This window comes from Argiope bruennichi, chromosome 3 (genome assembly GCF_947563725.1).
Source record: "Argiope bruennichi chromosome 3, qqArgBrue1.1, whole genome shotgun sequence".
Taxonomy (NCBI): domain Eukaryota; kingdom Metazoa; phylum Arthropoda; class Arachnida; order Araneae; family Araneidae; genus Argiope; species Argiope bruennichi.
The window spans coordinates 131,357,634-131,384,554 of NC_079153.1; the positions used below are offsets into that span (position 1 = coordinate 131,357,634).

Sequence of the window (26,921 nt, forward strand, 5' to 3'; positions counted from 1 at the left end):
GAAATATGGAAGCTCCTATCTTTCGTGCTCTGATGACCAGTTGGACTTTTCTCTTTTCTTCTACCAGAGAGGGGTGGGAGAAATGAATGGTCACTAAGAGGAACGGGTGGTGGTGGCCGGGGCGAGTTTTTGTTAGGCAAACACACTTTGTCCGTCCAGTCTGTCTGCCTGCACAACTGAATGGAGGCTCATTTGATAAGAAGGGGGTGGTAGGTAGGAAAAGGGGCAAAAAATGGGAAATATTTGGAGCGACTCCTTGTGGGCAGTTGCTGCAGTAATTACTTTTGCAAGGTCCTCTCCCATTGACAGTCCAGGGGAGAATGGGTCATTAAGTGCCGGAAGGGGGGTGGAGGCAACTGCCCATTTCTTGTTGGGATTAAAAGGAATTGACCATCCCTCTTTCTCCACAGTCGTCATAAAGGTTAGGCCATCGGTCCAAAATTAATATGCTGACTTTTAATATGAAAAAAATTTTATGATTCATTAGAATTCTTTAGATGATATGGGGTAGTAAAAGGCCGGAATGAGTTAATGGGCCTGTCCAAACTTGCTTCTGTAATGGACGGAAGAGATGAATTGTAAACGTTGACCGATGCATAGTTCTTCGTGTTAGAATTCTAAATACTTTGCAAATCAATTTGGACGAGATCCGTTTAAGAATATATAAAAACTGTGAAGGAATGTTTATAACAGGAATGGATGTTTATAACAGGAAGGAATGTTTTGGCTATATTTCTAGCTGTTGTTTTTCAAACTTCTTAGACTCTTCATCTTCACCATCAAAAACAGTTATCGTTCCTTCAATGAAACTTTTTACGTCGTTTGTACTTTAAATAATTAATCTATTAGAATTCATTAATTGATTCTTTCTTTGATATCCTGTAACAAAATCAGTAGATGATTGTTTTTAGAATTTCATCTTTAGTACCACAATTACTGCAACAGATTGTCGTGCCAACAATAAATATCAAAATCTGACTTCATCTTTCAATAAATTTACACAGTGACGTTAAACATCAAAACAATGCAGCATTCATTGATTCAAAAAATTATTTAAAATTATATCCATTCCTATACAAATTTGTGTGGAGTTACAAAATTCTCAAGAAATATCCTTCTAATGAATTAAATCATTATTATTTGGGGGGGGGTGAAATAGTTCGGTGATCGAAATACCGAAATTATTGTTCATTTTGGTTTGTATTAAATTTTCCATCGACGGAAACAATTTTTATCGAGTTCACGCAACAGACGTCTTCCACTATTATATATGCTTATTATAATGTTAAAAAAATATTTTTAGACTTATCAAGAAGTTTCTTACTTCTTTAGATACAAATCTTTCATATCCATTTTATCCGTTTTAATACAATGGATCGACTCCCGTGCATTCAATGACCATTTTAGATGATCAATCGCGAAAGCTTTTCTCCCATATATATAAAAATGACAAAGAGAATACAAAAGGGAAAGCAGGACCATTGATATCTAACATACAAGAATCAGCTTAGAATCCTCATATTTGCTTAAGAAAACGAACTCTCGACACCGGAAACGAGTAAAAAGGGAGTGATTCATACTTTTATTGAAAAAAAAGGTTGGGGGGAGGAGAGTTCACCACTCATAGAGGATCTGGCTCGTTCAAGATCAAGGATGGTGAGGCCCTGCTAGCACTTCTGCAGCTGAGAACTAGGCCGAACTGGGGACCGTCTTTTGTACTAACTACTTAAACGTTTACCGTGATGCTTAACGCTATTTTGGAAGGGGCCGAGTACGTGATGTACCTTGCTACACACTGGAAGAAAAAAGTTCTTTAATGAAATCTTTTGTTGCAGATCTAAAGATGGTGTGTCTTTCCCACACCACTTTCCGCTGCGAATCGCTGATCACTCAAGAGAAGGTGCCGCTTCTTCAGTTTAACGAGCGCTAGGCGAGCTTGTTGCCCTTATTCCCCCTCTGTCAAAAAAAGTATGAGATATACAAAAGAATAATACGCTAGCCTGTAATAGGCCTGATTGTGAATGAGCGTTGAATTGTACAGTTGTCATCCATGGTTACAAAAAATTTACAATTTAAAAAGAAATTCTCATTTGCCTATTACTATATTGTGGAAATCTAGACCTTTGAAAGATCATGAGAAAAGTTATTATGATATACAATCTTTCCTACTCTAAATGATTAACGAGTATTGTGAAGATTAGTATTATTAGTTTTATTAAAATTGTGTAAATATCGATTGTTATCCCTACTAATAATAGGGATAAATATGTGCGTGTGTGTGTGTCAGCGCTGTACAGGCCAGGCCTTTTGACCTACATGCATTGAAGTCGTTCATATATACCTTGAAACGGTAGAAATGTGAGCATTATAACGATTTTTTTTTTGAAATTTTGATTAATTAAAAATTTAGCTATATTTTGCTGCTTTTTCGTGATAATTCCCAAAAATATTATTGCTCAAAAATGAATTTTGCACCACCTCAAAATTTAAAATTATTTATAATTTTATTCGTTTGTGTAATAGAGAAATGAATTTTATGTGTTATTATTTCTATTTAACTATGATATGTGCATTTACATCCAATTTATTCTGTGACATTTTATTTACCATCATAATATATATATATATATATATATATATAAATTATATAAATTAAACTTTTCAAAGAACTTTAAAAGAACAAATACAAAATGTTAAAAGGATTTAAAAGTTTATAAAAAAAATTGGTCATTTTGCGATTGCCAGAGGTAAATTCGTTGCCACCTGAGGACATAAACAAGTAATATATATATATAAATTAAAGTCAATTCCTACTTAGGTTAACAAATAAAAATTTTATTTTAGTAACTTTTTATTAAATAATTAGAATTAATATAAATATGTACATACATACGACAGAATCACAATATTTAGTGGCAAAAGAGAAAGCGAATTTCCTTGCAATTGTCCATTTTCCTTTCTGTATATGGTGTTGGACTATTATTTTGGTTTGTTACTATTTATTCGCTTTTTTGTTTTCGTTTCTAATGTATGAAGATGATGGTGGTCTATAATTTCTCATTCTATCCATCTCTTGTCATGCTTCGTTTTTGCAAGGAACCTTTCCGGTGAGTTTCGAGCAGTCCAGTTCTTCAATTAATAGTCCATCTAATGATGTCACACGACTCAAGGCGACATATGCTTCACTTGCTGCGAAGAGTTTTCCTCCTAGATATGTTACTGCATTATCTACAGTGCTACCTTGCATCCTATGTACTATTGATACCCATGATAGTATTAATGGTAGCATTCTTCGTTCAGCAGTACTGTAGCTGCGTTTGGCTGGGAATTGCACTAATATTGACTCGATTCTAATCCAGTTTGTTTGTTTAGTTTATTGTTTACATACAAATAATTAAATTTAATTAATGAATTAATATTTGAACAAACTATATTAACATCAAGTGTCATCCATTGCAAGTTAAAAAAAATGTATTTGAACTTGAGTGGTTGAATAAAAAGTATTTTATTAACGATTGAAAATTTGAACAAGATATATAAATATATATAGGGAGAGTATGAAATGAATAAAAGCAAAGCTGCTATTTACGAAATAATAGTTTTCTCTAAATATCAATAAAATCTTTTGACCTTAGAATGGGTGACCTTATAAGATTGCAGAAATGTAAAAATCACAAAAAGATGAATCATTTTTGAGTGATATACTAATGAATTGAAATGTAATTAGTTAAAATGAGCATTTTCTGTTCTACGTTTTTAAAAAATTAAAAAGAAGTATTGATATTAAAAATGTTTTCTTTCTTGCGCAATGCAACCGTAAATTGTACAGCTGTCAATACAATTCCAAAAATATTGCTTGGAATCTGAATCGTTTATAGACCAAGACAGATTAAATGTAACACAATGAACATTTATACACAAGCGGGACCATTTTGACCCAAAATTTTCAGATTAATTCCTTAACTTATTGTCTATTTGTATAATAATAAAATATAGCCTTAATATATGAATAATTTTTTTACGCGAATGTGTTCTATTTAAGGCACAAATGCGACTTTAAAAAAATGAACTTGCCCCCTTTTTTTCATAACTTTTTTTTATTCATTGCCTTTTCCCCTATTCCATTCATATGAAATTTATTATTTTTAAAGTAATAGTTTTTTTTCTGTATAAAATATTGAAATAATTTAAAAAAAATTCTTTGTTTTATATACATTATATTTGAAAACTTTTCGAAAAAGTATCTTAAACATACAATTTTGAAATTTCATTATTTTTTTTTTTTTTTTCATTTTATATACATATTCAAAAGACACTTTTACTCTTTCTCATTCTAAATAAGATGAATTTTAACATAAATTTCAAAGCAATTTATTAATATTATAGGAGAATGCATTTCATGTAAGAATTTGGTATTTTTGTCACGAGTAGGAAAAGACTTTTCGATCATATTTTCTAAAGATTCAAAGACTGCGTTTTGTTCCGATTCTTTCCCATAATGGCATTCCGAAATTTCATCAATACTAAGAATCCGAGCTATCACCATTTTCACCATCAGTAGGAATGCTTGCGAGATCTCTGAATCTCTGTTGCTCACGTTCATATGATAGCACATGTCAAAGCCATAAGTTTAAATGAATTTGAAAGCTAGCACATGCAGGGGTCAGTTTGACCCCCAACCCTCCATTAAAAAAAATGAGATACTTTGGTTCATTGATTTGTTCTGTTTTTATCTTCTTCTAGTTCTCTCATGAAAATATAGGACATAATAGGTGCGAACTTTTTTTTAATAAATTCCTAGAATTTCAAACAAAAAAGAAAGGATGAGCTCGTGAGTGTGCTGACGGGTTAAATAAATATGCTAACCTTATCTTTGGAAACATGCAGAAAAAAGAGTGGCCCTTTATGTTGTTGTTGCTTTTTTTAAAATCCTTCTGTTTAAAAAATTTTGATTAAAAGTTAACGGCAGAAGAAAGAAAACTACTTAGATTGGCATCATATTTCGATTACTACTAAATATTTCATCAGTATGACACGTAAGGCGGAACTTAATTCCTTTTGTAAGCAAAAGGTTAATTACTTTTCAGTACCAGTTCCCGTCTTGCTTTTACGCGAAATATCTTTTTCGGACGCTAGATCGCTGTAGGAAGCTGGACATGCTGCCAGTCAACCAACCACTCGGGCGCACCCCTTATATTAAAATATATATAGACAATATATGGAAAAAGAATTGAAACAAAAACCTCAAAAAACACAGCACGGCATCGGCCAAGCTGGCAGCAGGCACTATTGGGCAGCCTCCAAGTGATGAATCGCTTTCTGAAGATGTGCGAAAATTCTCATCCCGCTACAGAATAAATAAGTTGCAGTCCGTTGCGTACTCAGAAAGAAAAGAAAAGAGGAATATCCTGTACGCCTTGGCCTATATAATTTTATTTTATTCTATTTTTTTATTCTGAGGATTTACCAAGGCGAAGGTGTTACTGGGGCGTGCCTGGTGTTTTAACCTGTGCCCGGGCTGTGTTCCACGTAAGGTGGGTGACCCTGCGCGTGTGGTTACGGAGGCAGGTCCCCTCCCCCCTCCTCACAAATTTTTCGCTCTAACATAGCCCCCCTCCCCTTCTTTTCTATACTCTTTTATTTTTTTCTTTCCTTTCTTTTTTTTTCTTTTTCTTTTCTTTTTCCGCGAAAGAGAGGCGGGTGATGAGTTGTGAAGCGAAATAATAAGCGAAAATATATTGCCTAAAAACCCGTCCAGATCGTGATTAATTAGCGATCACGTGAAAGTGCATTAATTTGGTCACGTTGCGTTGATGATGGGAAGACTTTTTTTCTTTGCTGTTGATGAGGGGTTTTTTTTGTTTTTTTTTCACCATCCATGCCTTTTCCATGCGTTGATAGAGATGCTATGTAAAGCAAGCGGGCCTCATTAAAATGGGCTAACGTCTGTCATGTTTCGCGAGCATTATGGATCCAGAAGCTTCTTGCGCGCCGCCGGTATTCGGTTTCTGTCATCTTGATAACCGTTCTAGATTTATTTTTTCGATACGGTGTTACTCGAGCTCTGTGTCTTGAATACGCAAATTCGTAACACTGTCCGTTTATTAAAATGCTTTGATGATAGCGCTAAATGTCCGGAATGTAAATAATATCACGTTGTTATCAAAAAATAGTTCATTTATTACCATCAATGAAAGTTTAAGCCGACGTTGTGGTGGATAGTGCGAGATGTATCACTGAGTCTAGTTAAATAGTACTAACCCTTTCTCCTACAATGAAAAGTGTGACGCACGCATCGAATTACTGAATTTTTAATTTCAAATCTGCAACTAAGTGAAAATGTTAAGTAATTTAAAATACAAAAACCACTTGTAAACACTTTATTATCTCAGATATTCTTATTTTATTATAAAAATTAAAATACTAATAAATGTTATAAATAGTATGTGCCAGTTAATTAGGAAGTTAAGTAAATTCGTATGTCAGAAGGTTTATCCTCTGCACTCAAGCACTATTCAAGACCAGGCATCATTTTGACGTTTTATCTATTTATTATAAATTTTGATTTTTAAAAATACTGACAGAAAGGTAAGATGATATTGATTATTTTTCGGGGAAATTCAACCTCAAACAATGATATATATTTATTTTTCGGAGCAATAAACAAATCTTTATCAGATGAATAATTAAACACCAAATTACTTTTCCAAGTGCAAAAGGTTAAAAATGATTGTAACTTTCGAACCAGCTCGGATGGACAACTCAAAACCTTTTAGCATATTCCCTAATAAAACGTAATCTTCTCTCTCTCCACATAAAAATTCTGGATCTTAGGTAATGCCATGAAAAACGTCAGTTTTTCTGCCGTTCCGAACTTTTTTCATTTTCAGATCTTTATTCCCACACATGATTTTTTAGTACTTCAGAAATAATCTAAAAAAAATCAAATATGAATTTTGAAAACCCTTTTCTTTTTTCGGTTGATTAAAACCAAAATTGGGGATAGAACTTCTGTTTTAGTGTAAAAAAAAAAAAAAAAAAAAATCACATACCGAATTTTTTTTATTTGTAAGAGTTGTGCTTTTGAGTTATCGCATTTACATGAACAGTGAAAACCGGTACAGACAGACCGATTGACGGTCAACATATTGACGCTTTCAAAATCTAATGCAGATCTGTAAATTTAGATGCTAAAACTTGTTCCAAATTTTATTCATTTGCTCATTATATTTTACGATTATGTTCACTTGCACTTGGACAGCGGGATGAACACATTTTCTACGAAAAAAATTGTTCAAAAATTTTGAACAATTGTACGATTGTTGTAAAGAATGCAAGAAAAAAAAAGAACATATTTAAAATTTTATTTTTTTATTAAAAATTAATAACTGCTTTATTACTGTTTTTTTAAATTATTTATATCAAGCCTAACATTTAATTAATTTTTATTGATTAATAACAAAATTATTCAAAATTAAATCGAAATGGCAAAATTTGTTTCGCCGAAAGGCACTGCTCAACGTAAATTAAGCTGCAACGTCTCTTCGACTATAATTCCTTTCTAAACAAACAATTGTATAAAACTTATCAGGAATTTAGAAAGTAGTGTGTAGAAACGAAGGCATCAGCAATAGCGGAACTAGAAACATGAGAATTACTACTGAACTGGGGGAGGGAGGAAACTCGATTCTAAAATCCAAGGCTGCACTGAAAAAACGTAATATTCTCGAATACATATGAAAGCATCTTTGTGGCAATGGCATATGATTTGTAATGCTTATGCTCTTTAGCGTTGCAAGAGGGTGAGGTGAGGGTGTCAAAAAAAAAAAAAAATATCGGTTGGCTGAGTCATCTTGACTGCCAGCAGTGCGGTGAGGAAATGCCTTTCTAGGGGTTGCTTTCTTCCGGTGAAGGACATTACTGACGTGCTTAGGAGAAAGCTCCCCGCAGCTAACTACATATATGTGTGTTGTTTCAAGAACATCATTTAACCAATTGGACGCAGTTATTAATGGACTTTCTATGGTTTTTAGATTCAGTATAATCTTTTTCTACAAAATATGCTTGATTTGATGCAATAATACAATGGTAGAATTTTTTTCAGTTATATGTTGCAGCGATATCTAAAGATCTATGTTTTAGGGTTGATTTCGAAGGCCGGGATAGCCTGGTTGGTAGGGCGTTGGATTCGCATCCCTTGAGTTGTGAATTCGAACCCCGCCGGCCGAAGACTCTTCGTGTGTATGTTGGCTGGTGCACGTATAAATCTGTCGTAGTCACAAAGTTCTCCAAATCGAGACAATACCACTGAGGGTACTGGATCTGAGGTGATCGTTCTCTGATTCAGGTCTAAATTACGATCTGTGAATGAAATGTATGTAAGTCCTCCCCGTGGAAAAAGCTGTAACGCATGAGTAACTAAGATATACTCTTGGCCCTAGATGGCTGTATTGAAAAAAGTGGCGCTGAAACTCGTCTTAAAATAGCTGACTTCGTCAGCGGGCTTGTCTATGACAAGTGCCATAAGTAACAACAACAAGAGAGTTGATTTCATATTGCATAACCATTTATATTCATAGTATGTGAGAATTGCGTGATTATTGTTAATTTAAATGAACGTGGCTAGTTTCGATTCTATCAAATATTAGTCGTGTATGCTGAAACTTTTATCTTTTATATTTGTGAAGATCAAACGCCCTTTTTAGTGTGTAATGAAAAAATAAGGGTTGAGGTCTCGCCCTCGTTTTCGGACCGTTCGTTCAAATTATGTGCATTATTCATTATAATATTTTGGTAAAAATGTTATAAGATGTAATGAATATTCATTGTTTAGCTGCCTAAAGGGTCTTAATATGTTTTCTATCTTCAGAAATACCGACAGGGGAAAAAATAAAAAGAAAAAAATGATCATCGGAAATAAGAGCAGGAAATGATTACCATCAAATTGGGATCAAGTACCAAAAAAAGAATGATTTAAAAAAATTGTGTTTATGAAATAAAGCTTTAACATCATTCAGATCAGTAAATGTATTGAGAAATCAATTCCTCTTCAGTTTTTTAATTAAAAGGAAGGATTAAAAATAACATCATTAGGACGTATCAAGAAGTTCTGAGATTGCGCCTAAACTTTTCATCCTCAAGGCTCATTTGATAAAAACCGTTGAAGGATTTTATTTATTAAGATCATTAATTATTTCTTATTTACTTATTTTCTTCGAAGACCAGAGTGATGTCGCAAGCTTTATTTGCGTGCACGGATTTTTAATTGGTTAGAATTTGACCCGTGATTTAATCTTATTAAGATCATTGATATTTTCATGTGTCAACAATTTCTGTATAATAATGTAGCATTTATCACATAATAAAGGACGTTTATTATATACTGGTTGGTTTGTGTATCTGGGTAAAGGATTGTTATTCTGGATTCACATAATTTTTTTTAAAAAAATTCGTAGAATCACTGTAATGAAGAATTATTTTTCCATGTTATTCTTCTTTCCGTTTATACGGAAACCGGATGAATATGCACGAGTAAAATGTACTTACTGTTTAGATTGGATAATTTAGAAAACTTAACTATGTGTCGTACTTCCTGTGCAATATGCTAATTTGAAGTTCAAATTATCATATTTTTGCAATTATTGCATCTCTATTTTCAGTGCGTTTGCGGGACTTTTTATTAGTAAAATCCGTTGCATTCTTTTGTTATTAAAGATAGGATGATTTTTTAAACAATGAATTATACAGCGTGTCAGGATTAATCCGATTTTTCAACTGAAAAATTGAACATTTCTTTTTAATTTATAAATTTGATATATAATTTTATTTCCTTGCAACAGCAAATGCGTTCTTTGCATTGCGCTTGCATGCCGATGTGTGTGAGGGTAAACAGAGTGCTTGAACTTTTTTGTTCTTAACCTCCATAACTTTACGAATGTTGAGAGGCATAGTATCACAGTTACCTAATAAACATAATGGTTTTTAAAAATTTGGAAATATAATAAAGAGAGAATATGGACTCGAATAATAATTGTTCTAAAAAGAGAAAGATGTTTATTTAGAAGAATCTTAAAAAAGAAGTAAAAGGAAAAAATATAATCAAATTGATCGGCAATTTCAGTTTCGCAGTCGTTTTAGTGTGGTGTGGCAACAAGTCAGAAAGAGGAATATATTAGAATAATCTATTTTATCTGTAATAATGATTCAGTTTCTTTGCAGCGTCAATTGCATTATGGTAATTTTTCCCAAAAAATAACATATTTATAAAATATTTATTGTTCCTCATATTGTCATCTTTCTTATCAATATAGTTCATCTCAAAGTAGTCCTTTATCTCTTTAAAACGAGACAATACTATAAGATCTTAATTAAGCTGAAGACTTCATTTTTGAATCAATACTGCGTTGTAACGTCTTAATAGATTGATTATAAGGTACGTATGGAGCAAAGCTAAATTATTCGTCTCTGTTTTCAGCGTTCGTGTCTTTTTTTTTTTTTTTTTCATTTTTCTTGCTACGAACAGAAGTTTGTCTACCTCATATTTGTTAAAAAAAATTTTTAAAAAACCTTTTGTGTGTGTATTCTATATTGTCGATAAACGCATCAAAATAAAGTGCGCAGTTTAAACATTTATAATAGATAAACAAATAAGATTTCCTTGAAATAACTCGAGTATTTGCAAATTTAATTTTAATATTTCTTTTATTAACGGAAGTGCGAATCAATAATATTTTTTCCCAGCGTGAAAATCTTATTTCATGCTAATTCACGACAGATATTAAGCCTTGATTGAGGAAAAAAAAAATTCTAATTTTAAATATATCTTATTTAAATTATTTTTTATTCCTTTAAGTTAAGTTTTTTTTAAAGCGATGCTATTTCAAGAAAACGAAAAAAGAAAACTCTTAGCTATAGCAGGTATATTTATATCCTCTTTACGAACTTCACGATAATACGGTATATTTATGTCCTCCTCTTTACGATTCAATTAAAAAATTTCTTCTTCTTTCAAAATGGTGCAAAGTAGTATATCTTCAAAGTAATTGTTATTTAATCTTAGAGCATTGAATAATTGGGCTGGAACTGTTCTGGCACCTGCTGGTCAATTTTTTTCCCTCACCACCCCCACGAAATGAATGAGACATAATATCGAAGGAAGAGCCCACTGGGGGAATACGGAGGGGAGGTCACGGGACAGGTGGTCGTGTACAGGTAAAAAAGTGATTAAGTTCTCGCACCTGCTCACTCTGTAATTAATGGTTAGATATCTTCCGATTCGAAATTAAATGAGTTTCCAGAGATTCCGGATCGAAATGACTGTAATATGATTGTATCGGTGATGTGGATGGTATCGGTGATATGAAACTACAGATATTTCTAGAATGAGAGGTAAGGGATTCAATGGTCAGTGGCACTGCCTGCATTTTTGTTTTCAATTAAACAATGTAATGATTGCTTATGTTTCAAAATAAAACCTTTATTTTTAACTCTGAGATTTCGTGTCATCGTTATTACGTTTCATATCGACTGGATTATATTTATTGTAGTCTGAAATCCACTCATGACTGGCTAACATGCCGAGCTAATGCTCATCTATCGTGGTTCAATTACCTCATGTTAATATAGCTGAGAAAAGTGGCAATTTAGTTCTGTTTCCTCTGTTTTTATTTTCACATGATACCAGTGCAAAATTTTGATATCTTTAGACTGTGGCTCCTTAAATTATCTTCCATGAGTCAACACACCAAATCTAGTCTATGGTATTTATTCGCCCTATTATATTCTATTTCGTTTGGTTAGGTCTAGCTTAACACTGAATTTCTTTATCTGTTATCAGTCCAGAGTGCCTTCTCATTTTCGACTAACAAATGAAAGTTTTCAAAGTCAAATAATTTTTTTTTGTACTATCCAACAATTCCACTCCAAAAGAATTATTTTCATAGATAGAGGGGATAAAAACCCCTATCACCCATACATATTAGTATTTTTCAAAGATACCAAAGATTCCTTTTCCTAAGTTTGCGCATGTCAAAGAAATCCCTATCAGATTCTATTACTAAAATCACTGAAAGGGAAAATTTCTGACACTTTACTCTTGTATCTCGATGTAAACAGACGTCTTTTTACCATCGCCTTTCCCTTACACAAATTATGACTCCGTGTAAAAAGGTTTGCTGATGGCTTCTTGGGAATCCTCAATTTCTCATTTGGCTTAACAACTCTGTAAATTGTACATGCATATATATCATTTATCATATATATGTATTTGTTATCGTATATCTAATGCCTACATTTTCTAAGGTAGATAATGATTCATCTGAAGTTACCATCTCCATCTGATGTTTATTGAAATTTAGAATCCTCTTGTATATCTTTAGATCTTATCTTCATTTAACAGATAAAATCAAGTCCATCAAGTCGAGAATAATCGAGTGCAGTCTTCAGTTGATATTGGCTCTAAGTTTCAGAATCTTTTCCCAATATCCCTTGTGTATCTTTAGATCTTTCGTTAGCCTTACAAATCAAATCAAGTCCGTCGGCTCGGGCACATGCTACATTCCATTTTCTTTCTATCCAGGTCCCTTCTGTTCCGAATTTAATCTTAATAAGCAAATAGGAACAAAAAACCATTAGTGCCAACCCTGCTGTCAGAATCGGTGGGAGCAAACCCACCCCTCACCAAATACATTAACCTAAATTACCCTTCTCGGGTGCGACTTGAAAAACGAAGAGAAAGCAAAGCAAGTGACCGCACCGTGTCTTTGGCTAGAGTGGACGGCGGCTTTAATTAGATTATTAGAAAAAAACTCTCCGCGAAGAAATGGATATTGTCGGTTATCCCATTATGGTGTGGAGGGGCGTACCTGGAGTGGGCACTGATTTCGTCAACAATGCTTACGTGTTAATGCATTTGAACAATAGATTCGTTTCACTTTTGTCATTGGTGGGAGATTTTTTTTTCTCGTTTGTTTGGTTGTTTTTAAGAGTATTTTCTTTTAATGGTTAAAATGAAACTTGGGTTTAATGTGGGGGTTGTGAGGAGAAAATCTGGTTGAAAGTTTTAGCGAAAATTCGAAAAGTTCTTCGATTTTATTTATTTATTTATTTTTGAAAATGATTGTTTGGTGGCTTTTTTTCTCCAACGACTTTGTTTCCTGCACGTATGTTTTCACAATGCTGTGGTTGATGTTAATGCCATTTCTTTTCTGAATTTTCTTTGGAATGGCGACGTTGTTTTTGGATTTCGGAAAATTTAGTTTGAGAGCAACAATACTTTCAATTTATCCGATTTATGATTTGTTTAATATTAAACATAATCAAGTTATTGTATTTTTATCTGGAAGATAAATACCTAATGTATCTTGAATACGATTATTATGATGGTTCTTCAGGCCACAGAAAATAACCTAAATTGCAAACTGATGTTATAATTCCTGAAATTTATATGGTTGCATGAGATTTAAAATTATAATAGAAGTTTAATTATTATTCTAGATGTTGAAAGAGGTATGACACCTGAATACATTGATTTAGGCACTTTTCGCTAGATAATTTAAATATGTGAAAAAAAAAAAAAAAACTCGTCAAGATTTGCTCCAACTAAGGCTGCAACTGTTTTTGGCAACGTTTTTTTGGCGCATGTCTAAATTATTTGAAGACCTTTCGATTGCGCCTGGCCAACCGAAAAGTGCCTTTAATTATATTCCGCAATGATTGGGAACTAGTGTGACTGATTTGGAGTTCACCATGAACATGTTCATCCACATCCACCTAGATAGGGTATTTTACAGTAATGTAGTGATGATGAGCCGGGGGGGGGGAGATATTGATACTTTGATAGCCAAGGGAAAGATATGAGTGCATATTTGACATTTTTGACTTCCTCGTTTACGAAGTATAGGGAGAGTATTATAACCGTAAAAAAAAAAAAAATGAACTGGAGATTTTGACGAATTTCCACGCTTTTGACCATACTGAGTTCAAAAGACACATTTTTGGTAAATGTCCGTCCATCTGTCAGTGACAAAGATAACTCAGAACCCTTTGAGTTAGAGGGATGAAGCTCCATATACGGTCTTAACATCAAAATTGTAGATGTCTGTCAGATTTTGAGCAAAGTCTATTTAGAGGAAGTCTCTTTCTCCTGCTGTTCGAATATGAGTTATCTCGATAATTACAAAACAAAGAAAGCTAGAGGGCTAAAATTCGGTACATAGATTTTACATTTATGGTGTAGACACTTATCACAGCCAAATCCAATAAGGGTTGGTCGTTTCTCGACCTGCGTATTCAAAAGCATGTAAATGCGTTTTCTCTTGTTTGTTGTTTCTTATGGCACTTGCCATGGACAAGCCTGCTGTTACGAAGACAGCGATTTTAAGCCGGTGGGGGGAGCGTCTCTTGTTTTTTTTTTAGTAGCGCCAACTAGGGCCAAGAGTACGACTTATGCGATTTCTAAAAATCGCAATGACTTAAATATTTCAAATTTGGTATGTCATTTTATGACTTATACGTTGTAGTTCTGAGTCAAATTTTGGTTCCATTAAGTTGAGAAAAACAAAACAGGAAATCGATTTTCGGATACTATTAATCACATGCCAGGGTTGTTGCTGTTGTTGTTGTTTTGGCTTTTTTTGGCGCAAGGGCCATATCTGGTCATGCTGCGCCAAGCATATGGTTTAAAATCATACTACATAAAAAAATTGTTTCATCAATTAAAATATAAAACAGTTTAGCCTCGGTAAAAGAAGGCGAAAATTGAATAGATTAGAATGAACATATAACATTCAAAAATTTAAAATGAGTAAAGATTGTTTAAATATGGAAATAAAAAGTGAAAGTCACAAAGTTATTTTTAGTTGTCAAACAAATCGAAAAGACAAAAAATGAATTAAATGTACGTGAAAAGGCGAATAGCCTTTAAGAATTTGAAAATATTTTGGTGGGATTAATTGTTAAATAACTTTGCCAAGGATCACACAATAAATTCAGAAAAAAATGATAATTCACGCCAAAAGTTAATATTTCGTAATTACTTTACGGCGTTCGCACAAGGCGTTCTCTGGGATAACACCTTTATTACAGAGTATGCGAGAATGTTTTGGGGAGACCAATCCTGCTAGTATTAAAGCTAAATGCGACGGGAAATTGAAAAATCCTTACCATAGGTGCTAGGCGCCATTTATCTTTGCAATGTCATCGATGATTACGGGAGGCGAAAAAATTTAAATGATTCACCAGTGCTCTTTATTTTCGATTACCGATCTTTTGATTTGTTTTATTCAATGTTGAATAAATATTATAAAACTGATAATTCATTTCACAGACTTGAAGAGTTGTATAGTGTCCGAAATGAAACATGTCTTTTTTGATACGGAATTTTATTTGTGTGTTTGTGTGTGCTAAGGATTTCATGGGATTCTAGATTTTTTTTTAATGATACCGCTTTCTCTTGATTCTGACTTTTGAATTTTAACTGTATCATAACATATTCAAATATAACATAACTGAGTTCTCATTTCGACTAAAATTAATTGAAGAGCAAATGGTAGATCTTTACACCCCATACATGAAATGATCGCATCCTCTGCGCGCGTTGAAAATCCGATCGCGAGTTTATTTGTTCTCAGTCATCGACTCACGTTTTTTTCGCTTTTGTGAACTTTCAAATATCTCCGTGATGCGTTACTTAATATCGATTCTTGGATGCATTCTCAATTGCTGCACTGATTGATGATGCAGCTTCAATAGCCCGGCTTATCGAATTGAAATAGTTTATTGACTTTTAAAGTGTTGCCTCTATTTGATACTTTGTTATATCTGATTAGTAGAACTTTCTCGGAATTTAGAGTTGCTGTCGGTTCCTTGCTTACTTTCTTTTCAAAAAACTTTTTCTGCATAATTTACAAAATGATAGTTCTGCGTATGCATTTAAATTCTATTTTATAGAGAGTTGCTTTACATGAAACATTTTATTATTTATTATTACCAAGTATTACTAATACTTAGCAACACTTCAAACATTATCGCATTTTATTAATGCAAGCAAGCCGGTACGAATATATTTAGCATCCATAATTGCAGGAATGCATTCTACAATAACGTATGTAGTTTGCTGGCTGTTTTGTGATTCATAGGATATATATATATATATATATTAAGGAAACTCGAACTCACACTTGTTCAATATTACTTCTTCTGAAATTTAAAAATCTAGGAAGTCACTATATTTTACCTTCAATATACCATACTAATGCCTGGTAATTTCAAATTTACCAAACTTTTCTGTTATAAAATTTAAAAAAAAAAAAACTGAATACCTGTAAATTATTGAGAGTTACTTAAAGCGTAAATGTAAAACAGAAATTCATAATAATAATATATTTAACTTGATTTTTTTCAATACTATGGCAAACGTATACGGAAATAAATTATATTCTGAGAATAAATAATAAAACATTCATCAATTTTATAAGAAATTATTAGTAATACATATACATGAACATTTTCACGATAAAAACGATGATGAGCTATATAATGAGTGATCTGTTTGTCGACATGTTTGAAAAAAAAGAACAGGAGCTTAAGAAAAAATAGCTCATGAATTACTTTTTCCATCTAATCCAATTTTTTTGTACTAAATAATCTCATCATAGAGCAACTCTTTCAGATTTCATCTTTATATCGTAATTATTAAAGAACCGTATTTTAAATATAGTTCTACTTTTTGTTGAAAATAAGTATTTTTTTAGCGATTTTTTTTTCTTCCAAAAACGGTTTATCATGTCTTATTTCTGTTTTGCTTGAATCAGTAAGTTTGATTTGCCACAAAGCAACTCTACGTCAAATCAGTATTGCGATTGTTCAGTATTGCTTTTTCATGAATACTTGAAAAAGTGTTTTATTATTAACTAGCCGCCTTTGGCGACCAGCCGGTTCGTCAGTATTACCGCTCGCTACAATTTTCAATTAAACATTTTAAGTAACTGGTCTCTTAATAGATTCTCAAACAAAACATTTTTAATCTGCAAATTTTGATAGTCATACTAAACTTATACTGTTGTTTGGATCGTTTCGTTCAATTTACTATATATATATTTTCCTAATTTGTTGTCATTTACGGTAAAACTTCCAACTTTAAATTAAAGTGGAAATGATGAAATTGCAATTAATATAAAGATATTTTTTAATAAAACCAAGCGTTTTATTTTATTTATCATCTTTATTGTTATTTATTTATTTATTATTATTATCGAATATGAGTATTGCAAACAGAATCGCTCGGTATTTAAGTCTTATGTGAACTACAAAATATTTTTCATAATTTAAGTAATATCTCAAACAATAATTCAACAAAAATTTCTCAGATTCAGCATAAATTCAGTTTTTAGTTTTGCTTTCAAAAGGATTGAAATGAAATCAATAATAATATTTTGTTCCGGCCTATAAATATATTTCAAAAATTATGAAGTCTAAATTTAATGCAGTAAGGTATCATATTCTGAGAAATATTCTGGATGCCCCAAATTTTAAATAAATGAATAAATGTTTCTATTTTCCACGATTAACTAAGACTTATTTATGAAGTTTTGAATGTTAAAAATTTAGAAAAGCTCAACATTTTCATAATCTTAGGCCTATTAATCTTGAGAAACCTGCGCGCTGATTGGCGTATTTTCTTTGAAACGATCGATGAAAAATCTAAAATTATCCCTTTTTTATTGAATAGCGATATATAAATTTTCATAAATCAGTCAGTTTAAGTGATTGATTTAGTTGATTGGAAATAAACTCTTTTTATATAAAATATTAGTGTTTAAAGAACCTTTTGTTATTCGTGATTTCCACAGCAGAATCTTTATGTAAAATCAAAAATTCGTTATTTATTAGAGCATTTATTGAATCAAGTTACATAAAATATAATCATTTTCCATTTAGACCATTTTAGCAGATCTGTGTCTTAGTAAATGTTTACAAATTAGCCGTGTGGCCCTGATTTCAATGGATATCTTGTTCATATTAAACAAAACTTGCCTTAAAATAAAACTGATTTATTGGATTAATAATATAGAGAGTGTAAAGGATCATAAAATAATTTTTCTTGAATTTTTTTTTAAAAAAAAAATAATATTTCATATTTGTTTCATTTTCTACAGACTTTCCAAAAAGATTTAATTTATTTTTAGTTGGAGCTTTAATCAATGTGATGGCAACACTTTGAAAAAGCTAATTTTCCCCATGAATGCGAAACGTGCTCGTGCAGCTTAAATTTTATTTTTATTTTGTACGAAAAAAAATTGATGAAAAATATAGTTAAAATATTTATTTAAAAATTCATTAAAAATAGAAATTTAATTTTAAGGTTAAAACATTGGTATCATTTAAAAGATAAATTTTTGATCTTTAACTTAATGTAAAAATCTTTTTTGTGCGGTAATATTTTCGGAAGTTATAGCAGAAACACGCCAAAATGTCGCTTAATTTTTAAATAAATAAAATTATAATTAAAAATTCGAAAAAATAACCCCCAGGTGCACATTCCTGGCTTCCAAGGTATACACGTGCCAAATTTTGTAGCTGTAGGTTGAATGGTCTGGCCTGTAGAGTGCCAACACACACACACACACACACACACACACACACACACACACACACACACACACACACACACACACATTGAGCTTTATTATAAGTATAGATTACATAATTTTACCGATAACGAAACTAAAATTCTCAATTCACTGATCAGTCAATTTACTGATATTTACATCATTGGATATATTGCAATCCTTATCATCTTATAAAAAATCTTAATCTTATAAAAATTGCTCTTGATGTTTTCACTCTTCGATCTGATAAATATGTGAGATCAAGTTCTTAGATTGCATTTTTTAAAAGAGTTTTTCAACGCCAAATGATTTCTGCAAAATAAAAATATAAAAAGACAAATAATAAAATCTTCTATATCTTTCATATTTGATTTCATACTACTTTTCATTTGGCCTTGCAGACTCATATAGATTAATAATGTAGTAATTACAAATGTTGAAGCAGAATAGTCTTCATATAAAATTATGTTCTGCACCAAGCTGCCAGCCATTCATAGTTCAGGTTTATCATATCCTTTCTGGAATTCTGTGTTCAGCTTGAAATATTTTTGAGATATCAAAGCATCTATAATCGAAGCACGTTAATATTCTGATTTATTTAGTTTGATTAAAATTCATATTCCTAATTCGAATATTCTATTCAATTATATATGAAACTGAAGGTAAGATAACTGCTGACTGTAAGCAGATCCCATTAGAAGCTTCTGAAGAATTTGAATGAAATAATATTGTTTTTCACATGCAAACATAGAACAGATATAGCAATAGGCGGTATTTATAATCATACAAAATAATACATTCAAGAGTCTGAATAACAATAAACGGCGCTTGTAATCAACGAAATGGGGAAGGATGATTGGAAATTTTGACAAGAATTTAGTTGAGGAAGCATTCCATGAAGAATTGCACATGCACTTGCATATAATTACGCAGAATCTATAAGTTAAGTGATGCAGACTTAAATTTAGCTTAAAATCTTACAGCAGGTTGTCAAACAGAAGCATTTATCAGAGCTGACTTCTCAACTCCTTGCCATTCTTATCACAGTCTCTAGTCAACCGCTAGATGAGGATTTCCAAAGCTTTCCTCCAGTGACGCAATCATTCGCCACCCACAAAGCGATATAAATACCCTTGACTACAGATTGAGGTAATTAAAAAGGAAGAAGGAAAGAAAAAATCTTCTCTCCTCTTCAGCCACTGTCGTTTTCAACAAAGATAATCAATCTGAACTAGTTCCAGAATTTTTGCTTATTGTGCACAGATGCAACAACATACGAGCTGAGAAATCGTACAAAACTCTCTGGCGAGAAATATGGCTTAATTTCTGCCTCTCGCCAACTCAAATACAACATTTCTCGCTTTGCTCATAAGATGAAAAGGGTGGGGGGAGAGGGTATGTGGTATGCATATTTGAGGTATACGTCCTTACTTAGCGGGGGTGGGCAAAAATAGAACGAAGTGTGACCGTTCGCTTAATGAAGCCGTTAAGAAGGCTATGCCGTTTTTAGGCAGAGAGGGCCCACACTCGTAAAAACCGCTACATGTTTTATAACCTTCACTTGTTGTGCGTTCTGTCATCCTCATCCCTCCACCCCCTGCAGTAAAGCTTCGCGTGATGGTACATCTAAAAATAAAGAAAGAAAAGAAACTTTAATACAGACTCGTTTATTGGTGCCCTCCAAAAATTATCTTTTCACATGGAGTGTTAGGAAGAACTTTTCTTCTAAATATTTATTTATCTTTTTTTTTCCCTGCCATGTTTTTCTTTTTTTCCTTCTTTTCCCATATCCTTGTGTGAATGGTAGGTGACGTTTAGTGGCCCCCTTGATGGTCCTTCCCTTTTCTGCCGTGTTCGGCAATTTATGTATTTTAGCTCTTGCCTTCATAAAGGGAGTTGGGATGTTTCTCTGTGATGGTCATTAGCTGTGAAGACAGCAGCTACGGTTATAGCTCAGTGACATGGACTCGTCTACACGTCCCGGTTACTTGATATATTTGCCTCCAGTGTTTGCTTAGTATGGATACTTCTGCAAGTCTATTAATCTACTTTTTAAGGGGAGGCTAACGGTTTTTTTGCCTTGTTTCCGAAAGTAAATGCGAACTATGAACTCATATTCTCACCTGGAAGTTAGGATAAATGTATGCGTTGAACCATTTTGCAGACTTGATGATGGCATCAATGTCAATTTTGGGTTATGTTTCCAGCAGAATGGACGTACTGGTTAATGTTGCAGAGGAAATATCTAAAGTTCCTGAAAATGGCTTCTTAGTCAGGTAAATAGGAAAGTTTGGGTCAGTCTATCGAATTTGAGAAGTTTTAAGAGAAATATCTCAAATTTTAAAAGAAAGAGAAAAAGTTATTTGTGCATATATAAGATATAGAGTGATTTGGATATCTAAGGAAAGAGAAGAATTTCTATTAGTTTCTGTTAAAAATATTTTTTTGTAAATACTCAAGTTTCATTCTAGTAAATTAAGGCATAAATTTTATTTTGGAAATCCTCTATATCTTTGATCTCCAAGAACAGCAGTCATGTTAGAAATATTGTTAAAAATGAAACAACTTTAAAATTTTCCCCAAAAATGGCATCACCAGTGAAATTTTACGAAGGTTGCAGTTAATGAATAGGTATCCAATGTATTCCAAAAGATTTCAATGTATGTGTAATCGTTAGATAAAATTTACAAAGCAGGGAAGAAATGAAAATAATATTTCATTTTCACATCCGAAGGAACAATTTATTACATTTTTTTCATCTTTCCTTTACCACATTGTCTTTACCGCGGCAAATCAACAAAGATGGATCTATTAATCTTTATTCCCTGCAAGGCAATTCTTTTAATGAAGGGATATGACTGCCTTAGTTAAATTTTTAAGAATATATAGTTTCAGGAAAGATATGCATTGAAAATCCTGTCACTTGTAATCCCGGGTAAAAGATAGAATATTAACTATAAACAATATGCGTATGGAAAAATCTGGGTTTGTTAGAAAAATCACAAACTTCAGCTAATTCAAATTCTGAATAATGATTTACATGTGTAATTTTCAAATGTCAAAGATTCATTAACAACTAAGTCGAAAAAAAATGCAGTTTTCTAATACAGGCGTGTCGATGCTTATTAATGATTCAGAGCTTAACCCTTAAATACAAGAATTTCTATTTTTAATAAATAAAGTCTGGAATCAGTCGGGAAAAAGTGTAGTCAATCGGAAGAAAACAAAAAAAAAAAAAAAAAAAAAAAAAAAAATTAAAAAGCATTTTGATGTATCAATGTGAAACACCTTGTGTCACACCTTGAATTCTATAAATTTATTGCGTAAATTAATAAAATATTTCAGATATAAATAATATCTCTCATTACATTGCAAAATATGAAAATCCTTGAAACAATTATTTTTAGCATTTAAACATTAAGGAACATTGCATTTGCTACGTGACCGCTGTGTGGTAAATCTTACAGAATGGAATTTTACACCTCAACCTGTTTGAAAATATAGGCCAGTGACCAACGCCGTCCTTTCGTATATCCATAGACGGCAAATAATGAGATGCCCGTTTAGATTTGATGAGCTTACATAGAACCGATTTTGCGTATTGTATATAATTTTACATCTCAAAAAAAGCTACATTTTTCCTGCATAAATTTTTCAGTATATACAAAAAAGAAATATTATTCATTACTCTTACCTTGTTTCTATCCGAAAACAATTTTTCTTGTATGTTATTATTATTTTTTTATATATAAATCGTAATTCGCAACATCCGCCAAAATAAAATCATGTTCAGATAGTGCGCTCACAGTGAAAATTATCACAGATAAAGAAAAACATTTCTAGTTGTGTTCAGAAACCATAAAATAGTTTGATAAAATTAAAATGACAAAAATAGCACATGCAACATTTTCTACATAAAGAGATATGAGGTTTTAAACACATGATGCAGATCTACATTTGAGGGTAAAATGATCATAATACATAGGTATAATGTCTTTTCAGAAAATAAGCTATCAATATAGAGATGCTCAACTAACGGCATAGCGATAAAAAAAGAATATCCGGCTCAAAGACCCTTGATAAAGAGATGCTCGTCTGAAGTGCTCCGTGATAAAAAAAAATACGTTCAAAATGTTGACGTCGATGTAAAAGTACATAAAGATTCAATGGACATAGTCTCGAGAGTAAACAAGCAAATAACACTTCATTGCAAGGCGGAAAATGTTATGCTAGAAAAGATGGTTGGATTTGGGCATAGCGATTACTAAAGATAATATAATAAAACAAAAAAGTCTCAAATTTTGTGTTACTTTTGATTGATTATTTTTGGAAGATTTGCTAAGTTTATTATGTGCATTTACCGTTGCATATATCTCCAATATCTTTCTATTTTTGAACTCTGTCTTATGAATATATATATATATATATTAACTAGATAATTAATTTAGCAAATTAAAAAAATATTAATTAATTTCTAAATTAATTAATTTAAAAAATGCCTTTGCAGTCTCTTAAATTCTTTTTTTAAAACCATTTTAACTTAAAGAATCTGAAAGAAAAAGGATTACGATTTGGGAAATAGTTTACCAAATTTATATCTTTCTATCTTGTATATTTCAGTGCTTCCTTACTTGGGTTGGAGCCCTACAGTTTAAGAAACTCCGATATAGCTGTCTGCAAACTTATTTGTCTACCTCATACCCAAAAGCAAAGCATTAAATATTTACCTGGAATTCTACATTTAATTCTTACGATAGCATCTTCCCCCATTCCTTCTTGCCGTTTAATAAATTAGTAATATTTCTTGAAAAATTTCTTTATTTTTTTCTCTCTTCTTGTTCTTTTTATCGGAACCCTAACGAAATAGTATTTAATGTAAATAATTTCTCTTATGTATTTAATATAAAATTAATTTATCTAATCCCTTTACAGGTTTCAAAATATCGAATAAAAAAAGCTTGAACTATCATAATTATGCATTATGTAACTGATATTGATATAGGAAGTGCAAATGTTTTAAATTGATTCATTTCAACAGATCAAACAAAAAATAAGTGTTTGTTGCTCTGGTATTTATTTATTATTATTATTATTTTACTAATTTTTACTAACTTAATAAATGGCTAATAAAATAATAAATTATCTAAATAAGTTATCATAAATTTTTTAAGGCGCACGAAAGTCGCAATTGGTGTAGGTAATCATAAACAGTTATTCCGTTCCTCCCTGAGGTGCATGGAAAATCTGAATGACCGGACGCCGGGTTGAAATCAACCTTAGGGATCCTAAGATTGAATAAGATTGATAATAAGATGATAATTAAATAATCCTAAGATTGACGGCCATTAGATTGAATCCTAATGGCCGTCACCGACCACGGTACAACCCCTCTTATAGAAAGCACGTCCCGTCATTGGTAGGTGTAGTTAAACCCACACCATTTCTGTACCCACTTGAGGGGAAAGAACCAATTACCATTCCGGAAACTTCCCATTTCCCATATCCCAGTGGGAGGGGGATAGTTGGTGTTGGTATGAACGCCGGGTTGAACTCAACATTAGGGGGACCTAAGAATGAATCTTAATGGACGTCACCGACCACGGTACAACCTTTCCTATAGAAAGCATGTCCCGTCATTGGTAGGTGTAGTTAAACCCACGCCATTTCTTTACCCACTTGAGGGGCAAGAACGAATTACAATTCTGAAAACTTCCCATATCTGTACTCCCGGTGGGAAGGGGATAATTGGTGCTGATATGAAGTTTTTTTATATAATAAAATCATTAAATAATCTCATGGGTTTTTTTAAACTTGCAAAGCAAGAAGCAAACATACGCAACAATATGAACGCAGGATGAAAAGGAAGTATAGATGTCCTGAACGAAATCATAGGGAGTGTCATGGGATGTTACTTAGTTTAATAAATTGTTATATATAATGAAATATAGATAAGAGGAGAAAAAATGTCATACCTGGATGCTATTTAACCTCGTTATGCCACTCGGGAAGGGTGATAATTATCTGAAGGATTTGATAAATGCAAAGCTAAAGAAATGACCAATATGGCGAATATTTTCATATCGCTATAGAAATTGATAATTTTTACTAAAGTCGTTTCAAGGGGCGCCAGGATAATTGCAATTTTATGCTGTGGTTTGAAGTTCTGTAATGTTACCTACTTTTTGTATCTCCAAGATGCAGTGGATTCTAAGACACGACGCATTTTCCATTATCATGTGAGCTTGATTTTATTCCTCTTACAAATCCGCTAACTTGCTGCACTGAAAGATTATTCTGCAATCGCCTCCATTGACCACGAAATATTAAGAAGAATATGGTTACAACGCGAAATTATATCTCATCGTGAAGATTTACTTATATAGAATTTATATAAAGCTTCTACTTAACTTGAAGTTACTTTAGTTCATGATATAAAACTTTTTTTTCTCTTACTTATCTTACATTTTTAACTACCAGCAATGTATGTGACATGTTATGATAAGAGCCTGACTTTAAACTTGAAGTTTGCTGGATTACCGAATGAAGTGAATGTGTTTAATGATATAAAAATCATTTTTTATAATCAACATAGATTTTCAATTGCTTTCTAAACACGTAACTGTAGAAAAGTTTACAGCAAATTACTTTATGTCGTGTTTTTAAAAAGAGAAAAAAATTCGTTATTTTTCAAATTTTTCTCGGATTTACTTCAGACAAAAGAATAATTATGTTTCATATAAAAAAAAAATACGAGTTTCATTGATTCGGAAACTACTAATTTTACAAAAGTCTGAATATATTACTACTATTTCTGTCTGCTCGATGAACAACCCTCATTTTCATTATTGCTTTTTAAAATGAACCGCGCTGAAAAATAAACCTAACTCATTTATTGATTCTATTAGAACACTTTTGCTCATTTGCTGCAGATTAGATTTTTCGTTGTTCTGAAAATAAAATAATGCGACTATTTTCTTTATTTCCCCCTTTTGTGTTAGTACTTCACAAAAGTTACTAAACGAGTAACTTATTCAAATTAACGAACTCGATTAACATGCCTCATTATATTTTCAAAATGAAAGGCTTCTGCTCGTTTTTGTTGACCATTCCTAAAGGTAGTCCAGTTCTATACAATTCATTGTTTTATTCTTCTATTTTTCTCTAATATTTACACAAACTATTCCATGCAATAATTTCGTATATGTATAATTCCTGGCATTCATTATGTCTAATTACTGGTTTTGTGGAATATTCATCATCGTTAAAGTCACATAGCGTTTTTGCCGGCCTTAATAGCCTATTGCGAAATCTCAAATAAAGAATTTAACCATCAGATGTTCTTTTTATATTTTTTTCATAATAATAATTTTTTTTCTCTGCTCTTTTACCTATATCAATTCAAACGCGTTCACTTCTAACGAGTTAAAATTATTTTTGCAGGACATTATGGTTGGAGGAACACATTTACAGGCGACGCGTGATTGGTGTCTTTAGAACAGTTACCATGGCAACGCACGAAACATCCATCATGATTCTTTCGTCTTGGCCGGTAAGGTGGTTTTTATTCTATTATTTTTCTAAAAATGTATTTTTGTCTCTAACCGGCTTTAATGATTTGGAACGCGTAAAATTCTCGAATGAAAAAGAAGTTAACGATGGGGCCGCATGTAAATATTGAAAGGTAATAATGCTAAAAACCTATTTCCTCCACTTTAATTGTGTAACTGTAACTGCGACGGATACTCCAAATGAGCGACCGCAGTTATTGAGATTGAATGCACGGACCGAGTGGACAATGCTAATAATGGGGAGAGGGGGTCTTCGCTGGAAAGCATTAATTAATTTATGAGAATTTTTATCGGAAGACTGCTTTTTTTTACTTCCTTTTTGTAATTTATGGAGAGCGGGTTTTGTATTTCTTTTTTTCCCCCTAATTAATTTTATTGAATTCTTCCATTTGCATTTCTCTCAGTAACAAAAAATTATTTTCTGATTGAAAGATGGCTGAATAAACAAGGATATTTATTTTATCATTTTATATTGATAAATGCTTCATTTTTTTTCTTTTATGTATGGAATTTTTCCAATTTTTATGCGATTGGTGTTTGTGAAAACCTTTCGTCTATGCGCTGTAAAATTTTTATTTAGTTCGGTTATAGTTACTTACTATTTTGAAGCATGTTCGAATATCAGTTCGAACTCCGGTCAGTACCTGAGCCGGCTGTCTCTCCTTTCCAGTGAAAAGGGCGTTTCATTCTAGCCCTCAGAATTCGAATAGAAATAATTCGTAAAAAGAGTTTGAAGGATTGACAC

The 26,921-nt window shown here is 32.2% G+C and overlaps 1 protein-coding gene across 3 annotated transcripts in view; it reads left to right on the forward strand.

Moving 5' to 3' along the window:
- Positions 1-26,921, forward strand: part of LOC129963061 (zinc finger homeobox protein 4-like) — a 233,777-nt gene that overhangs the window by 78,702 nt on the left and 128,154 nt on the right. For all 3 annotated transcript variants that reach the window (XM_056077088.1, XM_056077091.1, XM_056077089.1), the window contains exon 2: positions 26,049-26,157. The gene's annotated coding sequence lies outside the window, so the exon portion shown is untranslated. The remainder of the gene's footprint in view (positions 1-26,048; positions 26,158-26,921) is intronic.